General features: G+C 38.1%; 1 long non-coding RNA gene across 1 annotated transcript; it reads left to right on the top strand.

Moving 5' to 3' along the window:
• The first annotated feature begins 4,603 nt into the window (after window positions 1-4,603).
• LOC107312180 lies at window positions 4,604-21,938 on the top strand. Its single transcript, XR_001554424.2, has 3 exons — window positions 4,604-8,031; window positions 17,807-18,052; window positions 18,818-21,938. It is a non-coding gene; the product is annotated as an uncharacterized LOC107312180 (long non-coding RNA).
• Window positions 21,939-22,887: the final 949 nt, after the last annotated feature.

Here is a 22,887-nt window from a genome sequence, read left to right as displayed (position 1 = left end):
ATTTCCTTTTAAATATGCGCAACAAAATGAACTGTTAAAAATAATCCCCTAGGATGGTGCTTCTTTTGTCAGTTTTCTACCAGAGTGCACTCTGCACTTTGACAGAAAATTGCTCATTAATCTCAAGGGAATGACCAGCCTTTCAAAATACTCACTCAACTATGCTGCCAGTGCTAATTTTTTAAGCATTGTGGGTGCCATTAGTAGCTTGTTGTGGTCTGGAAACAACAGTAATCCTTTTCAAATGGGACGTTAACTCCAAAACAAATGATTAGCTGTTGTCCACATACTGTAATTAACAGTTACCTTCCAGAAGGTAAGCATCATGCCTTCATAGAAATCACCTACGCTACCATGTCACTGAAGTTTTGGGTTCTTTCTAATATTTCTGTCACAAGGCACAAAGGTGGGGTACTTTTCTGGCAGAGCACTACCAATTGCATTTGGAGTGGCAGACATAGCAGAGGTAAGGGGATCTGATCTTCTTTCGGCCTTCCACATTTTTTGCTTTCTAGGATGAGGGAAAAGGTATGGATGTCTTAATTTGCTTCCTCTCAGATAAGTGGGATATCACTATGTTCTGTTAAAAGGGAGTTAGATAATTGGTATGGAAAAGGCAAGAAATAATGTTATTCTATCTCATCCACCCTAAACATTTCCTATGCTGCCTCTGCTAATGTCCACTACATCTCATTCCCAGTGGGCATGAGAGTGGGAGATGAAGAAAGAGAGGAGCTGAGCTTCATAGTGTGGAAGAACCTGCCAGAACTGAGCTCCTTAGATGTGAGTTTTGTTGAGAAACGTCATGACCTTGTTTTAAGGGTGAGATGAAAAGATTGATTTTCATTGCCTGTTCCTCATTTTGATACTTTTCTTGATTAAAAAGAATGTAATTAAGGGGTGGCAATGCATGTATACAGTATGGAGCTCAAAATCTTAGCAGTAGTGTCAGTTTTCAGGCTAGTTTTATATGGCTATAATGTCAGCAATCTTCTAACTCTTACATGTCACTGGACTCAATCTGATTTTCTCTGGGAACAGGCCTGTTGTATTGAAGTATGGGCAAAAAGACAGGAGAACATGGAATATACTTGCTTCCATATTTAAGAGAACATTTTTTTCTTTGGTCTGTGCTTGAAAAAGCCAAATCTAACCTGAAAAAAAAGCCTCTAGTAAGTATATTTGGTTGAGATTTTTAAAAGCACTTCATGATGTAAGGTACACAGCCCCCTGAAAGCCTAAGAAGTTTGTGCTTCTGGGCTGCTAAAGCATATTTGATATGCCTGTTTATATTGGATTCTTTATATTGGATTCACTGGTAGCATAGCTTGAGTTAAAGCAAAGCTGTGGTATATCATTCCTCCAGGACTGAAATGTCAGCTCCCGACATAGTCTCGAATATTTTCATTCTGGAATGTGGTTTTTCAGAATATTGCTCAGTGGTAGCAAAGGGCACTTCCCAGTGGCAGCTTCTGCTGGTTGTGAAATTCGTAACCTGGAAATGCTCATAAGTCTTGCCCGCTTTGCTCAAAGATAGTAAACATTCAAGCAAAATTACATAGAAGTAATACACCCTCCAGACACTCCAAGGAAGGCGCTGGAGTTTCCTAGCCCTGCAGCAAATAGCTTACTTCAACACATTTGTCTTATCTAACTGTTCTTTATCTAATCGTTTTCACAGTCTGTCCATCAGGCCTTACCTCCCCAGTTTGTGTATGCGCGTCATGAAGTCTGCAGAAAAGGCTGATATTAAGCTATAGTTCAGGTGCTAAGATCACATGCACAGTATTCTTTCGGTGATGCTGTTATCGAGCAGCACTTGATCTTCTCTGTATACTTGGGAATATAGCAGTACTTCCAGTCCTTCTTTTTAATACATTTTACCTGTTCCAAGTTTCAGGCATCATGCATTAATTTGACCCTTTGTGTTCTAGTCTCTTTTTCGGCTGGAGCTCCATCCTTATGCTTTCTTGACTTTATTTTAACTTATTTTATATTAGGTGTGTTAGAACTGTACGCTGAATTGTAGGAATGTCAAAGGTAAAAGGATGTTAACACTTGAGATAATACAGCTACATAAAATTAAAAAGAGAAAACGTTTTCCACTTAAATTGGAGGAATTTAACACTTCAGGCTTAATTTATTGAATTTTTAAAAGATTTTGATTGTTGATACCTTTTTTTTCTAATAGCCATTCTGGTGTAGGCATATGTTCAATGAAATGTAAATGATAGTGGAAAAGATTTAAACCATATACATATTCAGAGTTATAAAGCCAAAGGTAATAGGGTCTGTTTGGATCTTGTATTAAGTACTTGGCTGGCCCAGGAAGACTATTTTCATATGGAGATAATACAGTATTGATTATTATTGAAAATTAGGATGGAGTTAAAGTTGTTGGCTATAAAGTCATTATAAAGTTCAGAACTGTACAGAAACATTTTTGAAAGCAGAAGTCATTTGTTTGATCAGAATGTGTTATTTCTCTTTTACTGAGAGGCAGAGAAAAACTACTCACTTCTGCTGGAGTGGTGCATCAGAAGAGGAGCAATCTGTTGGGCTCAAATAGCTGTAATCTGCAGACAGAGTTTATTGATTGTTTCCCTCCCTTTCTTCCCTAGAAGCCCAGCTTTTCTGGAAGAAAGTAAAGGATGAGCACAGGAAATATGCTGACATTTGGAAAAGGGCTAAGATGTTCAACACATCTGCCATAAATGAATGCTCACCATGAAGTAGTGCACCCTCATAAAAATAATGCAGCTAAGTGTTCCAGGGACAAGAGAGTTCCTTCATGTATTTAAGGAAAGGAGTTGCTTCATCCAAAAAGGTCTGGACACCTTGAAGCATTCTGGTATCTCTAAGGAGGAGATGGTTCACCTTAGGGCTGCCTTGACTTTGCATGGTGCTTGATGTTCCATGAGGTCCCTTCCAATTCAAGCCATTCTATGATTCTATGAAGTGCTTTCACATTCAGCAACACCAGTAGGGTGCTTGTTCTCAGAGGGAGCAAATAATCTGTATATTGACTTGGAAATACAGGTGAGTGTTCCTCCACTTTAAGAATAGTCAGAATTAGCAAGTGGTGTGAAGGAAGGAACTTGTTTAATTGCAGCATAAGGAGTATCAATCAGAGACACTGTAATTTGGTATTTCATTAGCATGAGGTGCAAGTCTATTCTTGCTTATTACTTAGTACTTCTTACTATTCCAAGTTCATAAGAAAATGGGACAGCAAAGACTTTAGGAGTATGGCAGAACAACACATAGCCTGTGCTGAGAAGCCAAAGGGAGCAATATTTTGTTTGCTCAACTTGATTAAATAGGATGTATCAGGAGTATTCATGCTGACACGGAAAAGGTGAATAAAGACCTATCATTACCTGTAGAAGTGGAGATTTGACAGGAGATCTGGGGCTGTTGCAGAGCATTCTCTGTGAATCATTATCTGTGCGGTCTGAGTATGTCAGTGAACCTGGTAGATCAACAACTCTGTCACATTTTTTCTTTATTTATTTATTTATTTATTTTTTTTACAGCAAATAGTATAGTAGATGTGCAACATATCAGAATGCGAATTCAGTGCTGTAAACTCTTCCCAACTCTTAATACAGCAAAACACTCAGAATGAAGATTTGAATCCAGGTTTAAACCTAAACTAATACTTGCTGCTGAAGAGAATTGAAGCTCAGTGATGAGTTGAAGCACAGAAACAATGAAGCATCTCTTCAACTATTTTTTAATTGAAATTTTGTTCTTTTGAAATTCCCTGCTCAAACCTGTGTAACTCACCATCCACTTTTGTTATGAGAGAAGTGATGCTAGTTCAGTAGCTATAGTGCACATCCTCAGCCTCCTGAATCACATGCTGAACTGAAATGCTGAAATAAGCAAGGGTATGGCTTACCTTTTCCTAACCTGTGACTGTATTGTACGAGTGATAATATTGCTTAAACCTAATGTATCAGAAGAAAATGGTTTCATTGTTATCCGATGGAGATCCCATAACAATGCCACAGTGGCAGAGGCTTTAATGAGGAACTGTAGGATTTCAAATGCGAAAGGGATTCATTGCTAGTTCATGACCTCATGAAGAAATCATTACAGTGCCATCAGAGATATGAAGTTGTTATGGGAAAACTATTTCAAAGCAAGTCTAGAAGGACCCTTTTGAAGGTGCTGTTAAGATGTCATTACAATGTAAGGTTATGATGGCAAAATGGTTTCGGTGAAACTCTATTATGGTTTAAAAACAAATTAAATGGTATCAGTGGAAGTTATTCCCCTTCAAAACCTAAAGAATTTAAATGGACCTCTCTCTAAACCAAAACAATGGTAAATTAGAAGTTTGGCTGACACTTGATCAGAAGGAGAGTATGAGGGCTGTTCCAAAAGTAATGCCTCCTATGTTACTTATTATGTTGGCCTACAACATCAAAGGCAGATGGTGGTATGACAGTAGAGGCTGAACCTTCTGACACTATTCCATTACATTTTGTTGCTGTGTGACAGCAGTCTGAAAATGGCATCTGATATGGAAGTGCATATGAAGCAATGCGTGGAACTGAATTCCTGCTTGTAGACAAATGGTACCCATTGACATTCACTGACTCTGAGAAGAAGGATTTGGGAGCATCAGTTGATGAAAGACTCAGTGTGAGCCAGCAGTGTGTGCTTGCAGCCCAGAAGGCCAACCATATCCTGGGTTTTATCAAGAAAAGTGTGACCATCAGGTTGAGGGATGTGCTTCTTGCCCTCTGCTCTGCTCTTGTGAGACCTAACCTGGAGTACTACATCCAGTTCTGGGGCCCCTGTCACAAGATGGACATGGAGTTCTTTGAGCAGGTCCACAGAAGAGCCGCGAAGATTATCGGAGCATCTCCCCTGTGTGGACAGGCTGAGGAAGCTGGAATTCTTCAAACTGGTCAAGAGAGGGCTCCAGGGGGAACCTTGTAGCAGCCTTCCAGTACCTAAAGGGGGCCTTACATGAAAGCTGGGAAGGGACTTTTTATAAGGATATGTAGCGACAGGACAAGGAGAAGGGTTTTAAACTGGAAGAGGGTAGATTTACACTAGATATTAGGGAGAATATTAGGGAGAAAATTAGGGTGATGGGACACTGGAACAGGTTGCTTAATGAGACTGTGGATTCCCCCTTCCTGGAAGCATTCACGGCTAGGCTGAATGGGGCTGTGAGTAACCTGGTCTAGAGGTCCCTGTCTATAGCAGGGGGGTGGGAACCAGATGACTGTAGAGGTCCCTTCCAACCCAAAGCATTCTATGATTCTGTGACCCTTGGTGAACATTTATGGAGACCAGACCAGTGGATGTGAGCACAGTGAGGTATTGGGTGGTGAATTTCAGCAGAGGTGACAGCAAGCAACAGTAGGTCACCTCTGCTGGTGCAAGTTTTTATGACTGTAGTATACAGGCTTTTGTTCATCGCTGGCAAAAATGCACAGCTAATGGTGGTGTCTATGTTGAAAAATAGTGTTTTGTAGCTGAGAATTTGCTTTATCAAGTAGTGTTATTGAAATAGATAGGAGACATTACTTTTGGAGTGACATACAGAATTATGAATTTTTGCAAGAAATGAAATAAAATTTTGGCTGGAGATACCCAGCTGGAAAATAATGTCATGGAGTTTCTTTAATTTTGTGAATTAAAAAGAAATATCATCCTCACATCAAAGTTTATAATAAATACCATTATTTTGTGTCTTCTTTGCTGTACTGCAAATTAGTCTATTAGCACTTCTTGTTTTTCTTATTGTGTTTCTGACTTGCATTTGTTTCAATAGGGATAGTGATGGCATAGATCTAAAATAAATTAAAATTCTACTGCCACTCCCAGTCTAGAATTTTGAGTGACAACTGAGACTGTCTCTCAAACTAAATAGTCTATTTCAAAACAGTAAAAATCCCCCTACCCAAGACGGATGTCTCACCAGTTATCTGGTTAGTATTTATCTGGTTTAAAATCCAGCCTAGTCTGATCATCTGCTCTATCGCTGGTGCTGGATGGGAACCAAATATACTTTTAGAAGTTGTTTTGGATGTTTGTACCCCACTACCGAATAATTAAAATAGTATTTTCACTAAGAGGAATGCATTTCTGAAGTACTTCTGAGATATCAAAAAAATCCAGATATTCTTCTGCTGTTTTAATTTTTTTATTTTATTTTCAGTGAATAGCTACCTATCTGTTGTCCAAAAATTCAGCTAGATCTGGCACAATACCAAAGACTTAAAATTGGGGCTGCATGAATGTTGTGCCATTTGGGTGCTCACTGCAGCTTGGAAGAGGATATTCAGCACCATGCTGCAAAATCTAGAGTAGAAATCAAACCCTTGAAAAACAGTTTTCCTCACAAAAATCAATCTCTTTTACACTTGTTTGATTCACATCTTTTGCACCTCCTTTGCAGACACTGTTACGTTGGTGCTCACTTTTTTTCGTGGAACACATGCCATTTCTGTACAATGACAGCAACAGAATGTTGTATTAGCAAATGATTCATGAGCTCTAAATTTCCCATTTCAGACAAACTAGAAATTATAGATTTTAAAAATGATTTTGGTATTAAAATCTGTGGCCCAGCTATCAGTCCATCAGTCAAATAAACACCATCTAATATGATAAAGGATAGATTTTGTTTTCGGATGTGTTACATATGCAGAGTAAACAAGCTCTCCTACACTTAATAAGGAAAGTCTCTCTGCAGTATTATAGAAACACATAATATCCCAAAATCAAGTGTCCCAAATTCTGCCATCCTTGTTCTTTTCAACATTTTAATAAGTTCAAAACTTGTTTGTCCTCCTTGGAAGAATGCATCAATCTCTGTTGTCTCTGATAATGAGGAGTTTATTTTGGAGAATTGGATATCACAGTTACTGTGAAAAACATTGCAGGGAGACATCTAGAAATCTCTGAGTATGAGCAGCCTGCATGCTGCCAGTTTAGCTCTGCCTTTGATAGAATTGAGTTGGAGGTGATAATTCTTCCTCCTGAGCTAACAATTCCTGATGATTACTTGGATACCTGTGTTACAATCCTACTAAGGTGGATGCTGGGAGTATGTATAGCCTGAGGCACTGTTCAACACAGAGTCTGCTTGTATACATGCATGTCATACAACATCTGAGATTCTGTGAGAGGTGGAGGGCAGCAAAACATGGGACAAACTGTCCCTGTCACATCTGCAGATCATGTTGCTATTCACAGGTCACAGCCCTTGCATGAGAACAGGTACCTACAAAGATGTTTTTCAGATGCTTTGTCTGTGAGCAGTAGCTTTATAGTTACAGCACTTGACAGGGAACTGAATTTTTCATTTTGGGTTTAATTTGGATGAGAATGTTCAAATTCCATGTCTCTATGTCTCTGCAGAGTGCACTGCAGTACCTGTGTGGTGCTTCCATATGGTTACTCTGGGCTTCCACAGTCATTTTACAGGTGTCAGGGTTGTTGGATGAGAAGGGATGTGGGTATCAGGCCTTGGACAATGTCTGTCTGTAGACTGTGAATGAAAGAGGTGCCATTGTATGGTAGTTTATATTTCTGTGATTAGCCAACTTACTGCTGTCCTTCCCTTTCTCTGCATCCAGCTTGATGGACCAGTGGCACACACAGATACATACAAAAAGTTTTTAGTCTTCTAAGTTTTGTTCTGCTTCCTTTTTATTCCAGAATCATCCTTCACATCTTGAACTCTTCTGATTTGATAGTGATTATTATCTTTGTTTAATCAGTGAATTTCATGACAACTGTCCTTCTTTAATCTCTTCCAGAAGTAGCTAATGGAGATACTACACAGGATCTGTCAAATTAGATAAATATACTCTTAATGAAGTCTGTGAGTTGTCTCTCTTTAGCTTGGTAATGTCCCTTTCAAATGAACATGGAAGAACATGCAGATGAAGTCAAATCTCTGTTGAATGGTTTGTGGCCAACTGGACAGACTTCCCAGAAATCCTTTCATCTGCCAGCTGCAAGAGCGTTTTCCCATGTGATGCTGAAATATACATAAAGGTGAGTGCCTGTTCTTTGCTACAAAGTCAGAACATTGCAATTGTTTTGAAGAGTAATTGGTTCCATTCTGATCATCATTACTTTCCTATCTATTTCTTTGTTGGTGATTTAGTGGAATATTGTCTTGATACTCAGTCTGACCATTGCAATTTGACTAATGTTTTTACAAAGAATAGAATGAATACAAGTAGAGATTTCTTTAAAAGGAATAAAGTTGAGTAGAGTGGGGAGAGAAAGATCTTATATAGTGTTAGAAATCGATAACAAAATTAACTCAAGGAAATACTGATATCTCTTTGTTATGGATCAGTTCTTAAAGCATTTGGTGCAATTTATTGCAGTTTATAGTAATAGCTGTAGTCATGCTAAACATCATTGGCATGGGTGATTATCTGATGGAATTTCAGAGTTTCTGGATTTCCAAGGTCTTGACTCTAAGTTTTATTTTCATAATTGTTTTTTGAAGCTATATATGTTTACAAATATGGAAATGACCTTCAGTTGGCAATTGGTTAATGAAAAGTCAAACTCTTTGATGAACACAAGTCTTTATCATTTTAAAAAAGCATTGTAAGTTTGGAGGAAGGAGCACCTTTGTGTTAATATTATCTGTAGCTTTTGAGGAAGAAAAATAAGATACACAGTTTTGTTACGTTTTGTTTCACTCACACAGTGATCAGACATGAATCAAACCTTTCCAAACATATTTTCATGACTACAATGTACTGTTTCAAAGGGTTGATTCTAAACACATCTCATTTTAAAATAAAAAGTTGGTTGTATGCTCTCTCCCTTCCTAGGACTTTGTACTTACAAAATGTCATTGATTTAGAAATATATATATTTAATACTAAATTTACATTTAAAAAAATATTAAAATACATACACATTTCTGCTTGCTCCATTGTGACAATGCTACATTTTACTTTAGCTGATTCTTTTCTGAATATTTGTTTCTGGGGAGAACAGCTGGGTTTTAAAGATATTTCAGGAAGTCCTTATTTCATAGCACAGTTGCAAGTAGGTACTTCCTTTTTCATTTTCCCAGTATCCTTCGTCAGTGAATTTAGATGGTGCCCTCTAGAAAAACAAGGAAGAAAACATCCTTCTGAAGAAATGGGCACCGCACAAACTTAAACAAAATCTGTCACATAGAAAATACAGGATCCACAACAACAAATCATGTCCAGAAGAAATTGATTTAGTTAACAAAAATGAGAAATGTAAGCCAGGTGTGTTTAAATACGTATTGTACAAAGTTAAACCAGACAAAATTAGGGAAACATTTTCAAGAGTGGCCTAACAGAGATAAAGAGGTGTAAATGAGTAGAGTTCTTTTACACTTTTCTCTGTGTTGCTATTATTAATAATATTACTACTAGTATTTTTATTTACTATTACTACTACTAATATTAAGTTCTCTCCTGGTGTACTTATGCCTTGAAGTATAACACTTCAGAAGAAGATAAAAACAATCTAGATTTTAGCAATAATTTCCTGTAGTTGTTGCTTATGTTCATAGTGGCAGAAATCTGCATACTCTGAGGGAAAGTGTCAGCAAGAGCTTGAGAGAACATAGGTATGTGTCTGGGTAGCATGGAAGTCATACAACAGGTTTTCAAAACCATCACTGCCCAGAGGATCCACACGCATGTGTACTATGGGCTGAGATTTACTGCATCAAGAAGGGAAAAAATTACAAAGAACCATAACAAAAAGTTTTAGATAGTAGTTTTTTAATAGAAAGAGATTATTTAGGTATTTATATGAGGAAAAGCTGCTGATATTCTGCTTGGGCTGACAGGGATAATAAGGTAACAGTTCTAAGCACCATTCATAGACTGGGGCTGAGTCTCACTAGGAAGTGAAGGAGTGACATAATTTGGACAAACTTATAGGAAAGAAGAACAATGATCTTAACAGAGACAGGGAATCAGAGAAAAGGAAACATACATGAATATAGAAAAAACTCCGGGTTAAAATGGCTAGGTGTCAGAATTAGCAGTATCCATGAGAGTGAGAAGTATCCATGGGAAAATGTGAGAGAAGCTGAAGGGCAGAAGGGGGAACAGAGTGCAAAAGTAGGCTGTGACTCAGCAGCACAGAATGACCAGAGCAATATGTGAGAAGGGGTGAAATAGTGGAAATCAGTAAGGAACACTTTGAGTAGGATGGGGCCAATGGACTAGAAGATGTTTATGACAGCTAAATCATAGGTTTTGCAGAGAATTATTACAGCATTTTGACAGTGCTCAATCCAGACAAAACTGAACTTTCTTTGCTTTCTAAATTGCAGGTAATTCCATTAATTAAAAGCCTTTTTTAATAGAAATGGGTTAAGACACTTAGATGTTCCTTTCAAACAACCCCCTTCTCCCAAGTCTGAATCTCTTCCTCTGTAAATTCAGCCCTAAATGATAAAGGTTTGAATATTTATTTAAGTATGAAAACACATCTATGATTTTTATCTTGTCTGTTTACTTTGTTTTCTGTATCTTATTATTTCTGTATAAATTTTGATGCTATTATTTCTTCCATCAACTGCAAATACACTTTATCCTCAGAAGAATTGTAGATTAGACAATTTATTTTCTTTATGAAATAGCAGAATTGAAGACCCAAAATTAAGTTTGTTTAAAAGTTCATGTTGAGTGAGTTCTAGATTTCTAAACAATGAAAGTGGATATTATTAGCTCCCCTGCTGTGCCTTAGCTGATGTCCTGTGGTTCACCTGACTCGATTTGTGCTAGGAATCTCCAAATCCAACTACAGTGTCCAAGTTTCAAACAAAACAGGTAATATTCTTTTCTTGTCTATTATGGAATGAAAAAAGAAAAAACAAACCATAATGAAAAAGCAAAACTGTTGTGTACACTGCTAGGTTAGAAATACTATGAGAAGATGTTGATGTATGGAGCAGGAACTGTCAAATCAGAAGGCACATCCCCTTAGTGAGTCATGGAGATTTGTTGATTTAAAAAAACATTAAAATATATGTTAATGAAATGTTTTATGAGCCTTTTAACCAAACTTCTAGGAGTTGTCTCTACTTTTCTGAAGTCCTGCAGTAAAACATGAAGTGTTGGGAGCAACTTCTTGAAGATGCATCCTCTACATAACTGCCTGAAAATCTAAAAGAATCTAATCTGTATGAATGTTATTTGAGAGAAGTGAAAAAGAAACACTTTCCTCTTTCAAGATGTTTTAATGTATTTCTATCACATCATTCCTTCCTCATCTCTCACAAGCTGAAGTATCTTATTTAAAATGTCCTGAAATGAAAGAATTCCTATTGGTAATCTTTGTTACCCTACAGTCTTCCACCATATCTTTTTGGAGATGACATGTACTGAGTGTAGTGATCAAAGCACCTGCGCACCATGCATTAACACGGTGGTATAATGACGTTTTCTGGTTTGCTTGCTACACCTTTTCAGTTAATTCCTTTCCCTAATAATATTTTCTTCATCTAACAATTGCTGGCCGCTGAGCTATCTTCATGCAGAGAACTGTCCTTATAAAGTGTTCATAAAATGTACAACTTCACTGAGGAGCTTTTACTGCCTTTTTGATACTTCTCAATAAACTTATCCTATTGGCCTCAGTTGTACAGAGTATGAGGCAAGATGGGCCTTACTCAGAAAGACCATTCTTATGTTATGTTCTTGAGCAGCAGTAGTTAATATATAAGCTGTCAGTATATTACTTTTGTTTTTCCCATGCATTTATGGTTGTGCATTTATCAACGCTGCAGTTCAGCTGACAATCCACTTGAGACTGAATCCTAGTACAAAACTAAATTCTACACCTACTTGTTGTATTGGATTTGTATCCAGTGCTCTGCTTTCTTCTAGATCCAACCACTTTATCTAGCATGAAAATCGTCATCTGCAGTTCCCAGTTTCTCTGAGATCTTTCCAAAAGTTGAAAACATTTTCAGTACCAAAGCTAATGTAACTAAACTACAACTTGCAGAGCATAGATTTTTACGGACATGCGGATGAGTTCAGTCAGGGCGGGTCTGTTCAGGCGCTCTGCTGAGATTCAGCCCTGAAGCCACTCTTAAACAGTTTCCACTCTGCAGAGAAATACTGCAAAATGGAAATCTTATGTATGATGGACAGTAACACACACCAATCATTTAACTAGTTTGTTATTGTTTTGTCTTTTTTTTATTTTTCCTGAACACTTTGATCATTACTGGTGACCACTGGCTGGACTTCTAGTTCTGTGCTGGGAAAGAGGCGAATTGTTTGTTTGTTTGTTTGTTTTTCCCATAATTTTCATGTTTTTAAAAGGTTACTTCCATAATCACTTTGACTTTCCTTGACATCACTGTTTGGCATTTAAATATTTAATTTATTCTCTTTCTCATTTCCCTTATTTGGACAAATCTTCTATTTTCAGTGGAACACCTCATTTAAAACCATTCTTTGGTGTATCCACATGTGGGCCTGGGATAAGAAGACTTCTAAAATCTTTTTGCTGAGTATTGTGATTTGACTGTGATGTCTTGTAACAGTTTCCATTGCTGTGTACAAGCACTTTATCCTTCAGCTGCCACTTTTATTTTGGCTTTAATGGGCATATTTATTTCTATACAATTCCCTATTCCCAGCCTCAGTGCTGCAGTTTCTTTTTTGCTCTTACTGGGAGGTTGAAGATTACTTTGTTATTATAGAAGACTTTGACAAAGACTTCATGAACAGAGTTATGCTCATCCAAGACTACACCGAGGTTATTGTCTTTTTTTGTATCGAGTCTTGGCCAGAATTTTCATCAGTGTCAGTGTTTTATCTTTTCACTGGTGCCCACAGTCTGCTTCAGGTAGTGAGAAAAGCCAAAGGCCTCTGAACTGGTTCTTCGTCTAGACAGAGGTTGCACGGGAAACAGCTCTGTGATGGTGTGCAGTCAGTCTGGTCATGGGAAAGTGAGTTGGAAGATGATAGTGGTCCAAACAGCCACAACTGATTTATTTCCTCCCATAGCTGTGAACTGACATTCTTCAGTAGTTCCTTTGCTAGCCATGACTATGATGTAGCACATGGACACTATGCATATGATGAATACTAAAGACACATGTACAAACTGCATGTAGTCCAAGAGCCATAAACTCTTCCTCCTGGCTTTAGAGGTAAGCCTTATTTGTCCTTGCAATCCACACCTGTGGCTGTGGCCATGGAAGAAATGCAGTTTCTTATCCCTGCAGGCCAGTGACAATTTCTAGCCCTTTGAAATGTGGAGGATATTGTGACTCCTTTACTGATAGATCTGTTCGTGGACTGTCCCTTGGCTTGGATTATTCTGTGGTAGATAAAAAATATGACTTCTTATAGGGCCATGAGTTCCCTGAATCAGGGAATATCTTTTCTGAATAATTGGACATCACTTAATAGGCATCACTGCAAATGCATTAATAGTGTAACACCCTCTACTTCATCCTTTTGACCTCATCTACATCATGTATATTTATTCTTTCCACTGATAAAAACATTAACCTCTTATCTTGCCTTAGGTTCACATATTCATTCACTATTTGAAAAAAACAGAGAGTGAGGAAGGAAGGAAGGAAGGAAGGAAGAAAGAAATGTAGGGGGGAGGGAAGGAGGGAGGGATAGAGGAAGAGAGGAGCTTTTAGCATTCTGTATCTGAGCTGCCTGATGTAATGTGTTAGAGGATATAGGTGCCAATAATGTGCAGAGAGCTTGAAAAATGACCAGACAGTGCCAAGCCCACAGTGCATGTTGTCAAGAGGGCTAACAGTATAATAAATCAACCTGTCTTGTGTCAAGGGTCAGGTGGTTTGATGTTCAAAGCTATTCAACCAGCCTGATCCAGCCAGGCATATGCTATTCATTTCTGAGCCTCTAGCACTATTATGATACTGGGATCACCATGAAGCAGTGCCAGCCCTGTGGTTCTTTGGTCTTTAAGTCAAGATCCCAAAGGGGAAAATTATCCAGGAGAAGAGAGCAAAGTGCTGCTTAGTCTCAAATCTTATGCTTTCCTCATAATTATTTTTTCAGAGCAGCACTGAGAAGAGCATGGAAAACCATGTCAGATGGATTTTTCCTATGCTTTCTGTATGTTTAACCTTTCTCATCTGAGCAAGCCATATGGGCCCACCATGGCGGGTGGGGACAACAGGCTCTGCCTCCTTCTGTTTTTGTGACCATGTACACACTCGAAAGAAATGCCATATTTTGAGTAAGTGGAGGATGCCAAGCACAGTATAATTATACAATCCACTCCAGTCACAGCTAATGTATCCTCCTTCTGTGGTGTTTAGAGGGGCTGGAGGGAGGAGACTCTGTCTCTGGCCTGCCAAGCTAGAAGGAGGGTCTTTCCACATGTGTCTTAACCTGTGTCTGCAGGGCTGGATAAATGCAGGGAATCTGCTGTAGGCACTGCAGGCCAATCTGAAACTTACATGTTCAGGATCTTTAATTAGCTTCGCTAGTTGGGAATATGCAAGGAGAAAGGTTAAAGCAGCAAATCAGGCTAATTACAGGCAGGAGGTCCCAGGAGTTCAGATCAAGTGATCTTCCCTGGCCCTAATCTCTGAGAGGGAAGCATTTTACACTGTACTGTCTCTGCCGGTGCCACAGGGCTGCTGCTTTCCCAGATGCCCACCATGAATTCATCCTGGCTCTTTTGCTCAGGGGGCAGATTACTGCTACAGACCTGTGTGAGTTGAGGCACAAGGTACAATTTCCCCTCAGTGTCTTTGAACTTTAAGAGTGCTAACTTCAGAACACCACAGGTCTGCAATTATAAAACACTGTGTCCCAAATTATCATAGAATGGCCTGGGTTGAGAAGGACTTATCTCTAAGCAACTTCATTTCTAATAGCCTCTTCCCGTTGTTGTGGAAATTCTCCTGCTCATTTTTCTCCTCTCCCACTTCTTCATCAGTGTGCTATTATTTCTAGTGTTATACAAATTAGAGTCCAAAATATTGAAATTAAAATGTCATGGTGGAAGTTGGGTCAAAGGACAAAGCTGAGGTACTGAAACATCCAACTGTCAGAGGCAAACTGACATGAGGACCAATGGCGTGGAGCAAAAATGGTGGCAGAGATATTACACAGCAAGATTTTGTGGCATTTAACAAATTCTTGAAGAGTAGTTGTGTGAATTCTATATCTGCAGATATAGAGGAAATTTCAGAGGGAATCTGTTGTGGTCCAAAGAGTAAGAAAAAACAAAACACATCAGAAACCCAAAAGAAAATCAGAACTCCAACCCCCAGGACCCAGAACAGTGAACACCCATCAAGACTATAAAACAATTAAGTTCAAACAGTGCCTACAGGGAAGATTAAGTGTGAATCTTTAATTATAGTAGACTGTGAATTTGGTTAGGTTGTTTCCAGAATTTTTCTCACAGTTTTGTTAAGTCCTATGTCAAAGGCTTATTTTGCTCAGAGGAGCATATGTCTCCTACATCTCCAGTGTGCAACTAAGTCCACTTTTACTAGCTCCTTTCCCCATCCGCAGTGCATGATAATGCCTGAAGCCTTTACAACTGTCTTTGGGCAATGTATAAAAAGTCATTTGTATAAATAAGTGATTATCAGCAGAGTGCCTCACTGGAGGATCAAAGTGTGAGACAAAAGACAAAATACAGATTTGATCAGTTCATGACTGTATGTACATAGCTAAGATTTACAGTATATATATATATATATATTCAAATTATAATGCCTGTCAAATTATAATACTGTCACTGTTAAACACTTCTGAAAATCCCACCTACATATTCCAGTAGGAAATTATGCAAAGACAAGGTGTTATGACAGGGAAGACTGCTCTACCTGCAGTAGTCTAAGCAGTGTAACAATAAAAATAGAACAATAGATTGTATAAATAGAGCAAGGATACAAACAATGAAGACAGAGGTCAGAAAGGACCACTTGATGTAAAAATAAAGTATATTCTTTGGGTATAGCAGTTAAATCAGTACTTGTGATAGCGGAGCTGGACTGTATTGTCAAGTCAAACTCAGACAGTGGGAAAGGGTGTCATCTCAGAGACTGAAGGAGAAAACTATGCATTAGAATGTGGAAAGAAAATATAAGGGAAGAAAGTATTCAAGGTGTGAAGTACTATTTCTGCCAGTGGTTAACTGAGGTGAAATCTTTTAAGGTTTTCACCCTTCCCATTGAAGTGTGAGGCTGTCATAACATGATATGTTGTCTTTGGCAGCAAAGCTGGCTAGAAATTTCCCGAGATCCGCAACCAATTCATTGCTACATGCATTTGTTAGTAAATGCATATGTCTCTGTGCTGCCCACAGGTGACTCAGATGGTCTGCAGTCAAAACAGCCATTCAAACTTGTTCAGTCTGAAAAAACAAAGGCTCTCTGACATGAACCTGTTTGGAAGTTGAAATAGTGTTGTAGGCCACAACACATGAGCCTCAGTGATGAACCAGGGTAACATCTGGTAACAACAGAAGATTTGTGCAATCTTCCACTTCACTAGTTCCACTCATACAGCTGTATTTACAGTCTTTGGGATAACAAATCCCACCCGTCCTGATATTAAATGCATAATCCCTGTCATGTAATATAAGTACTTGTTTGTATATGGGGAAATATATTGACTATACACATTTTTTACTTGGTAAGTGGGGAATTGCCACCAATAAAAAATGTTTCTTCAAGATTCCTCTCATGCCAGATTGATTAGCTTCACAGAATGAAAATGTTTGTTGTTTCCTTCAGAAAATGCATGGGTGCGTGATTAACCTGATAGAGAGTAGCAGAATAAGAAAAGTAAAAGACATTTAAGTTTTCAAAATGCTCTGGACTGTTATTATAACTAGTATAATATTCCAGTGTTCTGAATAAACCTAATACAGCTGTCCCTCCATTCAATTTGTGTTTGTTGAAGCTATGCTTACTTAAGCTATCATAAAACAAAATACAAATGCTAATTAATTAAGAGTTGTGCATTACTATGATTGACAGTTGTTATGGTTCTTAATGTAGTAGCTGTGGGTAGTATCTTGATCTACAAGAAGGAAGTGACTGCCATCAAGCAACCTAAAACTAAGCATGGACTCTGCAGCACCTTGTACACAGTCAGGCAGAAGAACATGAGGATTTTCAGGGCTATTCGACAGTTGAGATAATGTAAAGAATAAAATCACCACAAGAATCCTTAACAATGCATTAGAGTTATTTCCTATGATATTTTAATGGTCATATGATTTTTGATAGTTTTATTTAAATATTTAGTGCAGTTTGTTTTAGTTTGTTTTTCATGCTCCTAATCCTTTCAAGATCAGGTGCTGAGCAATGAGGATAATTGGGGATTAGTGGCTGGCTGCTGGTATTAATGCACTGAGTTATAATGAGACATCTGCAATATTTTTCCAGTGCGTAACAGCCAGTTGACCCTGTAGACCATGGGTAACGAAGAGCAGAACTGCGCATTTTGTGGCCGTCAGCAGCAGTGTGGGGGTGGCATTGTACCCAGCATATGTAAAGAGAAAATATTTTTCCATTCCTCTATAGTCTTTGTCTTACCAAATTATTCAGGCAGCTGTTTGCCCAAGCAGCCTGTTACTGCACATTGTGTGACGCACTCCAAACAGCAATTATTGATGTGATTTAGTCCAATAAACAGATATTTTTGTTACTGAGCAATGTTGCAATTTGTTACAACAAAGCAAAAACTTGCAGGTTTCTACCCAGTCCGGGGAAGGGAAAGTTTGGTGGCTGTGGGGTTTTCCAGTATTTCTCCCATTATGCCCTTGTTTTCTGCAGGAAAGTGACCCAGAGAAGAGGGATTAAAGAACCTCTGTATCCTCTTTTGCCTGAACAGTGTGAGCTGCTCTGGGGAATGGTCAGCTCTGCCCTTCAGACTGCAATTGCATCCAGCTGTGTGTGCTATGCAGGTTTCTTGTTCACTGGGTGATCTTGAAGTGGCCTTGCTAAAAGCTCTCTGCCATTTCCAAAGGAGATAAATCTACCTAGAGCCCTGGGAAGCAGAATTGCTCTTCTTTTTTGAAGGTGAGAACCTGACCTGAAGATCTCAGAGGCCTCTTCAAACAGATGGTGCTGATTTTTCAGAGACAGATCCGCAGCTTCTGAAGCAATGCAGTGTTATGCAGTCCTGGCATCTTATGGTGCCCAGCACACAGATTCACAGGGTCCATGCTTATGTCCACAGGGATGAAAGTTTGCTCACTGAGCCAGGCTTGCTGAAAGAGCGACAGAAGAGGAAATATGTGTGAATTTGGCCAGGCATGTCCTTGCCTTTAGGAAACAGAGAAACCTCTAAGAATAAGTGCTAGAGGTTTGTGGTGACAAAGAGGGAAAGACTGGTAGAGATTTAGATGAACCAACAGGTAGAGGTTTATAGAAACTGAGCATTATTATATGCTCGTTTGTTCACCTGGAAGTTTTCCTGGGGAAGATTTTGATTCATTTCCTTTTCTTATTGATTTCTTTTTGTATTTACAGAATTTTAATAATGTAAAGTCTTATTTAAAAAAATGTTACAGAAAGTTTTGAAATCTTAATTAACCAGTTTAACCTCCTGGAATATCAAAAATATATTTAAGATATGTAAGCAGTAATACATGCTGATTGATGATTTCGTTTTCCTCCAGGTCCTAATTTCTCAAAAATATTAGATATTGAATCTTTATCTTTTCTATGACTAGGAATTATTAATTTTTTTCAGGATTGGAAAGTGTTGGTTTTTTTTTTTTTTCATTTTTGTTCTTGTTTTGAACCTCTCATCATGTGTTCCTGTCAATTACCATTTCCTAGGCACTGAAGGGCCAGTAGTGAACTGGCAGTGATCATGACAGAGCCCCTCATCACTCCAGCCCTCAGCACATGGGCCCAGGTGTCATGGATGATATGCTCTGCTGAGGAAGATCACAGTGATCTTGATATGATGGTGCAGGTACAACTTTTCAAGCATTCTTTTTCAGAGGATGGTAATTCACCTCATGGCAGCTCTTGTGGTGTCATCATTGTTTTTGGTTGGCATGGGAACAGAACCTTTTAAGTGCTTCTCTTAAATGATTTTGGTTTGTGATGAAAAATCTTGCGTTTTCAAACTGGGCTGTCTCTCCCATAAGAACTGACTAATAGCCTTGCATCTTGAATCCCTCACTAATTAAAACTTCACCTAAACAGATGTTTTTTCCATACAATTGAATTTCGGCTCTGAAATAAGCAGCATATTTTGATGAGATTTAATGTCACGGAAGTGATCTGACCAGCTCCAGATATCCAGATATATACTTTAGATATGTGCAGATAGTTTTGACTGCCTAGAAAGAACCACCTAGTAGACAGAGAGGATTTGGCAAAAGCAATTATCTTTTATCTCAGTTCAGTTTCAAACCATTTGTGAGGATTCAAGATCATGCTTTGGTAAAATAAACAGATATGGCCTAAACTGCAGCAAGAAACTGAATTTTAAACGACAAATATATCTATGTATTGTTTGTGTTGCAGTGAAAATTAATATTACACTGCTAGAGAATTCTGTCCACTTCTGTAACAAATGAAAAAGAGAGAGAATTATAGGACATTATATTCTGTGGAGCAATGTGACTAGTGAGGCAGAACTCGATCCACAATTGCCAAGTTACAACCTGATAATACTCTATCAATTCTGCACGATACCAATCCAGGACACTGCTTCATAATCTGAGCAATTACTTCAAGCGATTCAGCAGAGCCCCAAGATCTACTGTATCAAAAGCAGCAGAAAGATCCATCAGCAGGAGTACTGTAATTTAACTTGAATCAGCAGCTGGTGATAAATCATTTGTGACCTTAAGTAAAGCAATCCCAGGACTCTGGTACTCCCTGAAGCTAAACCGAAACTTCTCATATAATCCATTCACTGACAAAATTGCTACTAGTAAAAGGGCAACCACTTGCTTCAGTCCTTCCCTTCCTTGTATTCCAGGAAAGAGGGCTAGTTCAGTTATTGCCAGGTAGAACAGAGTCCTACAATATAAGATAGGGGAAGCTTTTACCATTTCTACTAACAAAGAACAGCTGCAAATTTCAGCAGATCAGGAGACTTGCAGCAAGCAAAGAGTCATTAACCAAGTTAGCTATAAATGAAGTAAAGCACTGAAAGAGTGTCTGCAAGCAGCCATATGGGCCAAGAGTCAAAACTAGGAGTAATGGAGCATGATTGCTTTCCCAACTGTGTGATCTCAGCAAGAAGCAAATACAAATGTATAACACTTGCACATACAGGCTCTGGTAGCATAATTATCAGCCACAGCACTGAACAGTCGCAGCTGATTAGAAATTCACTCTGTACTTGCTGAATTCCTCACAGTAGGCAGCTGAAAGATTGTGCACAAGGAGTGATTTGTGGTTCAAAATATGATCAATAGCACAAAATAAGGCTTCAGGTCTGTTTTTCCTCATTAATAACAGGACAAGAATACATAGACTTGGCTGGATCAAAAGCAATGTGCTGAGACTCTACATCATCTCAGTGCTTCAGGAGACTAATTTCTGAACTAAACAGTCTTTGAAATGATTCCACATCACGAGCTTCCGTCCCTACCTTAGTCAGGTCCTGTGATCACCAGGCAGACAAAGACAGGCACAGAAAACTGAGGACAACTCAGGAGCTTCACAGACTGTTTTTAATTGGGGGGAAACAAAAGAAAAAATATCACAATTTGTACAAGATGGTGAGGTGGATTCATTTTATGTGTAATAAACTTTGGTTCTCATTTATTCTAACTGTCCTGGAAGATCTTCTAGAGACTATCATGAGAGATACAAGACAAATTACAAATTTTTTATCCCTTTCACACAATTTGTCATGTTACAGGCATCAACACGGGACTAACTTGACTCTACCTTTAATACAGGTCATCTTCTAGAAGTCATCTTATTATGCTACAGTTTTTAAGTTGGACTGCCCAAACAGTTAAAATATTTTCCTCGTAATGAAGGAAAAATCAAACCAATTCTCATGCTAGATATAGTGGAAACAAAGCAAAGAAATAGAGAATAATAATAATAATAAAAGTACCACCACTCCCAAAGAGTCATTGATTTTATACTGACTGCATCTAGGCTGATTTTTAATGGTCCGGGTCCAGGACTCCATTAGTGTTTAATAAATGATATCCTACCTGCACAATACATGTGAAGCTCCCATTGATTTCAATGTGAGCTCTTGGTGTAGACTGATGGCAGGATATTCCTGTGACAGAGATGAATTTTCCATTAGAACAAAATGAGGAAGGCCTGTCTCAGTCAGCAGAATTCACAGCAACAAGAAATGTTCCTTGGGGGCTCAGTGAAAGATGCCCATCCTGGGTGGTGGAAAGTAAATTGGGTGGGAAGCGGTGAGGCATACTTGGACGGCTGTAAAACCAATTAGAACCATCATGCAGTTATATTGATGTTTAATTTGTATTATCTGGAAACCACAAGTTCCTTTTTCATCACACTGTGGGGGAAATTGCTGTTCTTTTTTATTTGAAGGCAAAGAGCACGTTTAATATTGGGGTAGAAGGGAGAGTGTGTATGTCTTGTACTGTGTCTTGATAACCACCTTTCACTCAGAATAGATAAAGGAAAAATGAAATACCATTAATTATAAACAATGGAGAACCACTACCCATACAGAAATTTGGACAATGACACAAAGAATTCAGCTGAATGTTTTCCTTCAAGGATTTTGTTAAAAATGCAGTCAATGAGTTGATGTGAAGTCAGCTTTACATGTTTCAGAGAAGCAGCTAAGTACAACAGGGGCAGGGAGAAACCTCCCATAGTGTTTCTCAGAAAAAAATGGGGAAGGAAATCTTTTGGCAAAGAATTGTTTGAAAACACCTGAATCTGTAAGCCAAGAAAAGGTCTTGCAATTTTGGCATTGCTTTTATTGTGGAAAAGGAATGTATTTTCTGTAAATAAAAGATTTTTGATTTTGTTATCAATTTCTTCTCTTGGAAGACTATATATTTCACTTGAATATTTGAGTCAAGAAACACAAAACTTTCAACTCTTCTAAGGTGTTTACTGAAGGAAAATGGAAAATGGGATAATAAAAAATAAAACATAATTCAATTACTTTTTTCTATAGATGTTGAATAACAATAGATTGTTGCTAAATGAACATGTATATTTACAGGAGCAAATATGTGATTTTTGGAATATGTCTTAGAAAAACAGGATGAATTTGGCTGAGGAAATACCTTTGCTTTTTATGATATATTTATGATCTTAGCAAAAAAAATCATGTCTTAGAATAGATGATTAAAAGGATGAGAAAAACCAGCATCTAAGTGAAAAATCAAAGGCAAAAGTAGTTTTAAGTAAGATGGGTAGCAAATCTCACCTACCAGTGGAGTAAATAAAATACACCAGAAAAATATCTCTTCCCTCCTCGCTAAGTTTTTATGTATTAGCAATACACACTACAGGATCAAGATAATTAGGAAAACCCATTATTTTGTAAAAAACATTTTTGGATGGGCAGAAGTGAAGTGTCTGTCTGATAAGTGTGGATTTTTAAAATGCAATACAGTCAGTTCTTGTCTTTACAGCAGTGCAAATTAGGCACCCAAAATCCAGAGTGGCTTTTCAGAATTTTGATCTGGATTTCTCTGCGAGCTCCTGGAGAATCATACTTTTTATTTAGTAAGATTTTCAGCTTTTATTACTCTAAGAAGTGATCTTGACAGTTTTTTTTTTCACTCTCATTATGGCTTTTACATGGCCCAGTGCAAAGAATATAAATATTACGTGAGCTACTTATAGGTGCAAATGGAAGTGTGAAAATATTTATGGCTGAAATGAAAGTATAATCTGTATTGCTTAATTATGATAATCCAGGGAAA

Source organism: Coturnix japonica, chromosome 3, assembly GCF_001577835.2.
Source record: "Coturnix japonica isolate 7356 chromosome 3, Coturnix japonica 2.1, whole genome shotgun sequence".
Taxonomy (NCBI): Eukaryota; Metazoa; Chordata; class Aves; order Galliformes; family Phasianidae; genus Coturnix; species Coturnix japonica.
This window is presented reverse-complemented; position numbering and strand designations above follow the sequence as displayed.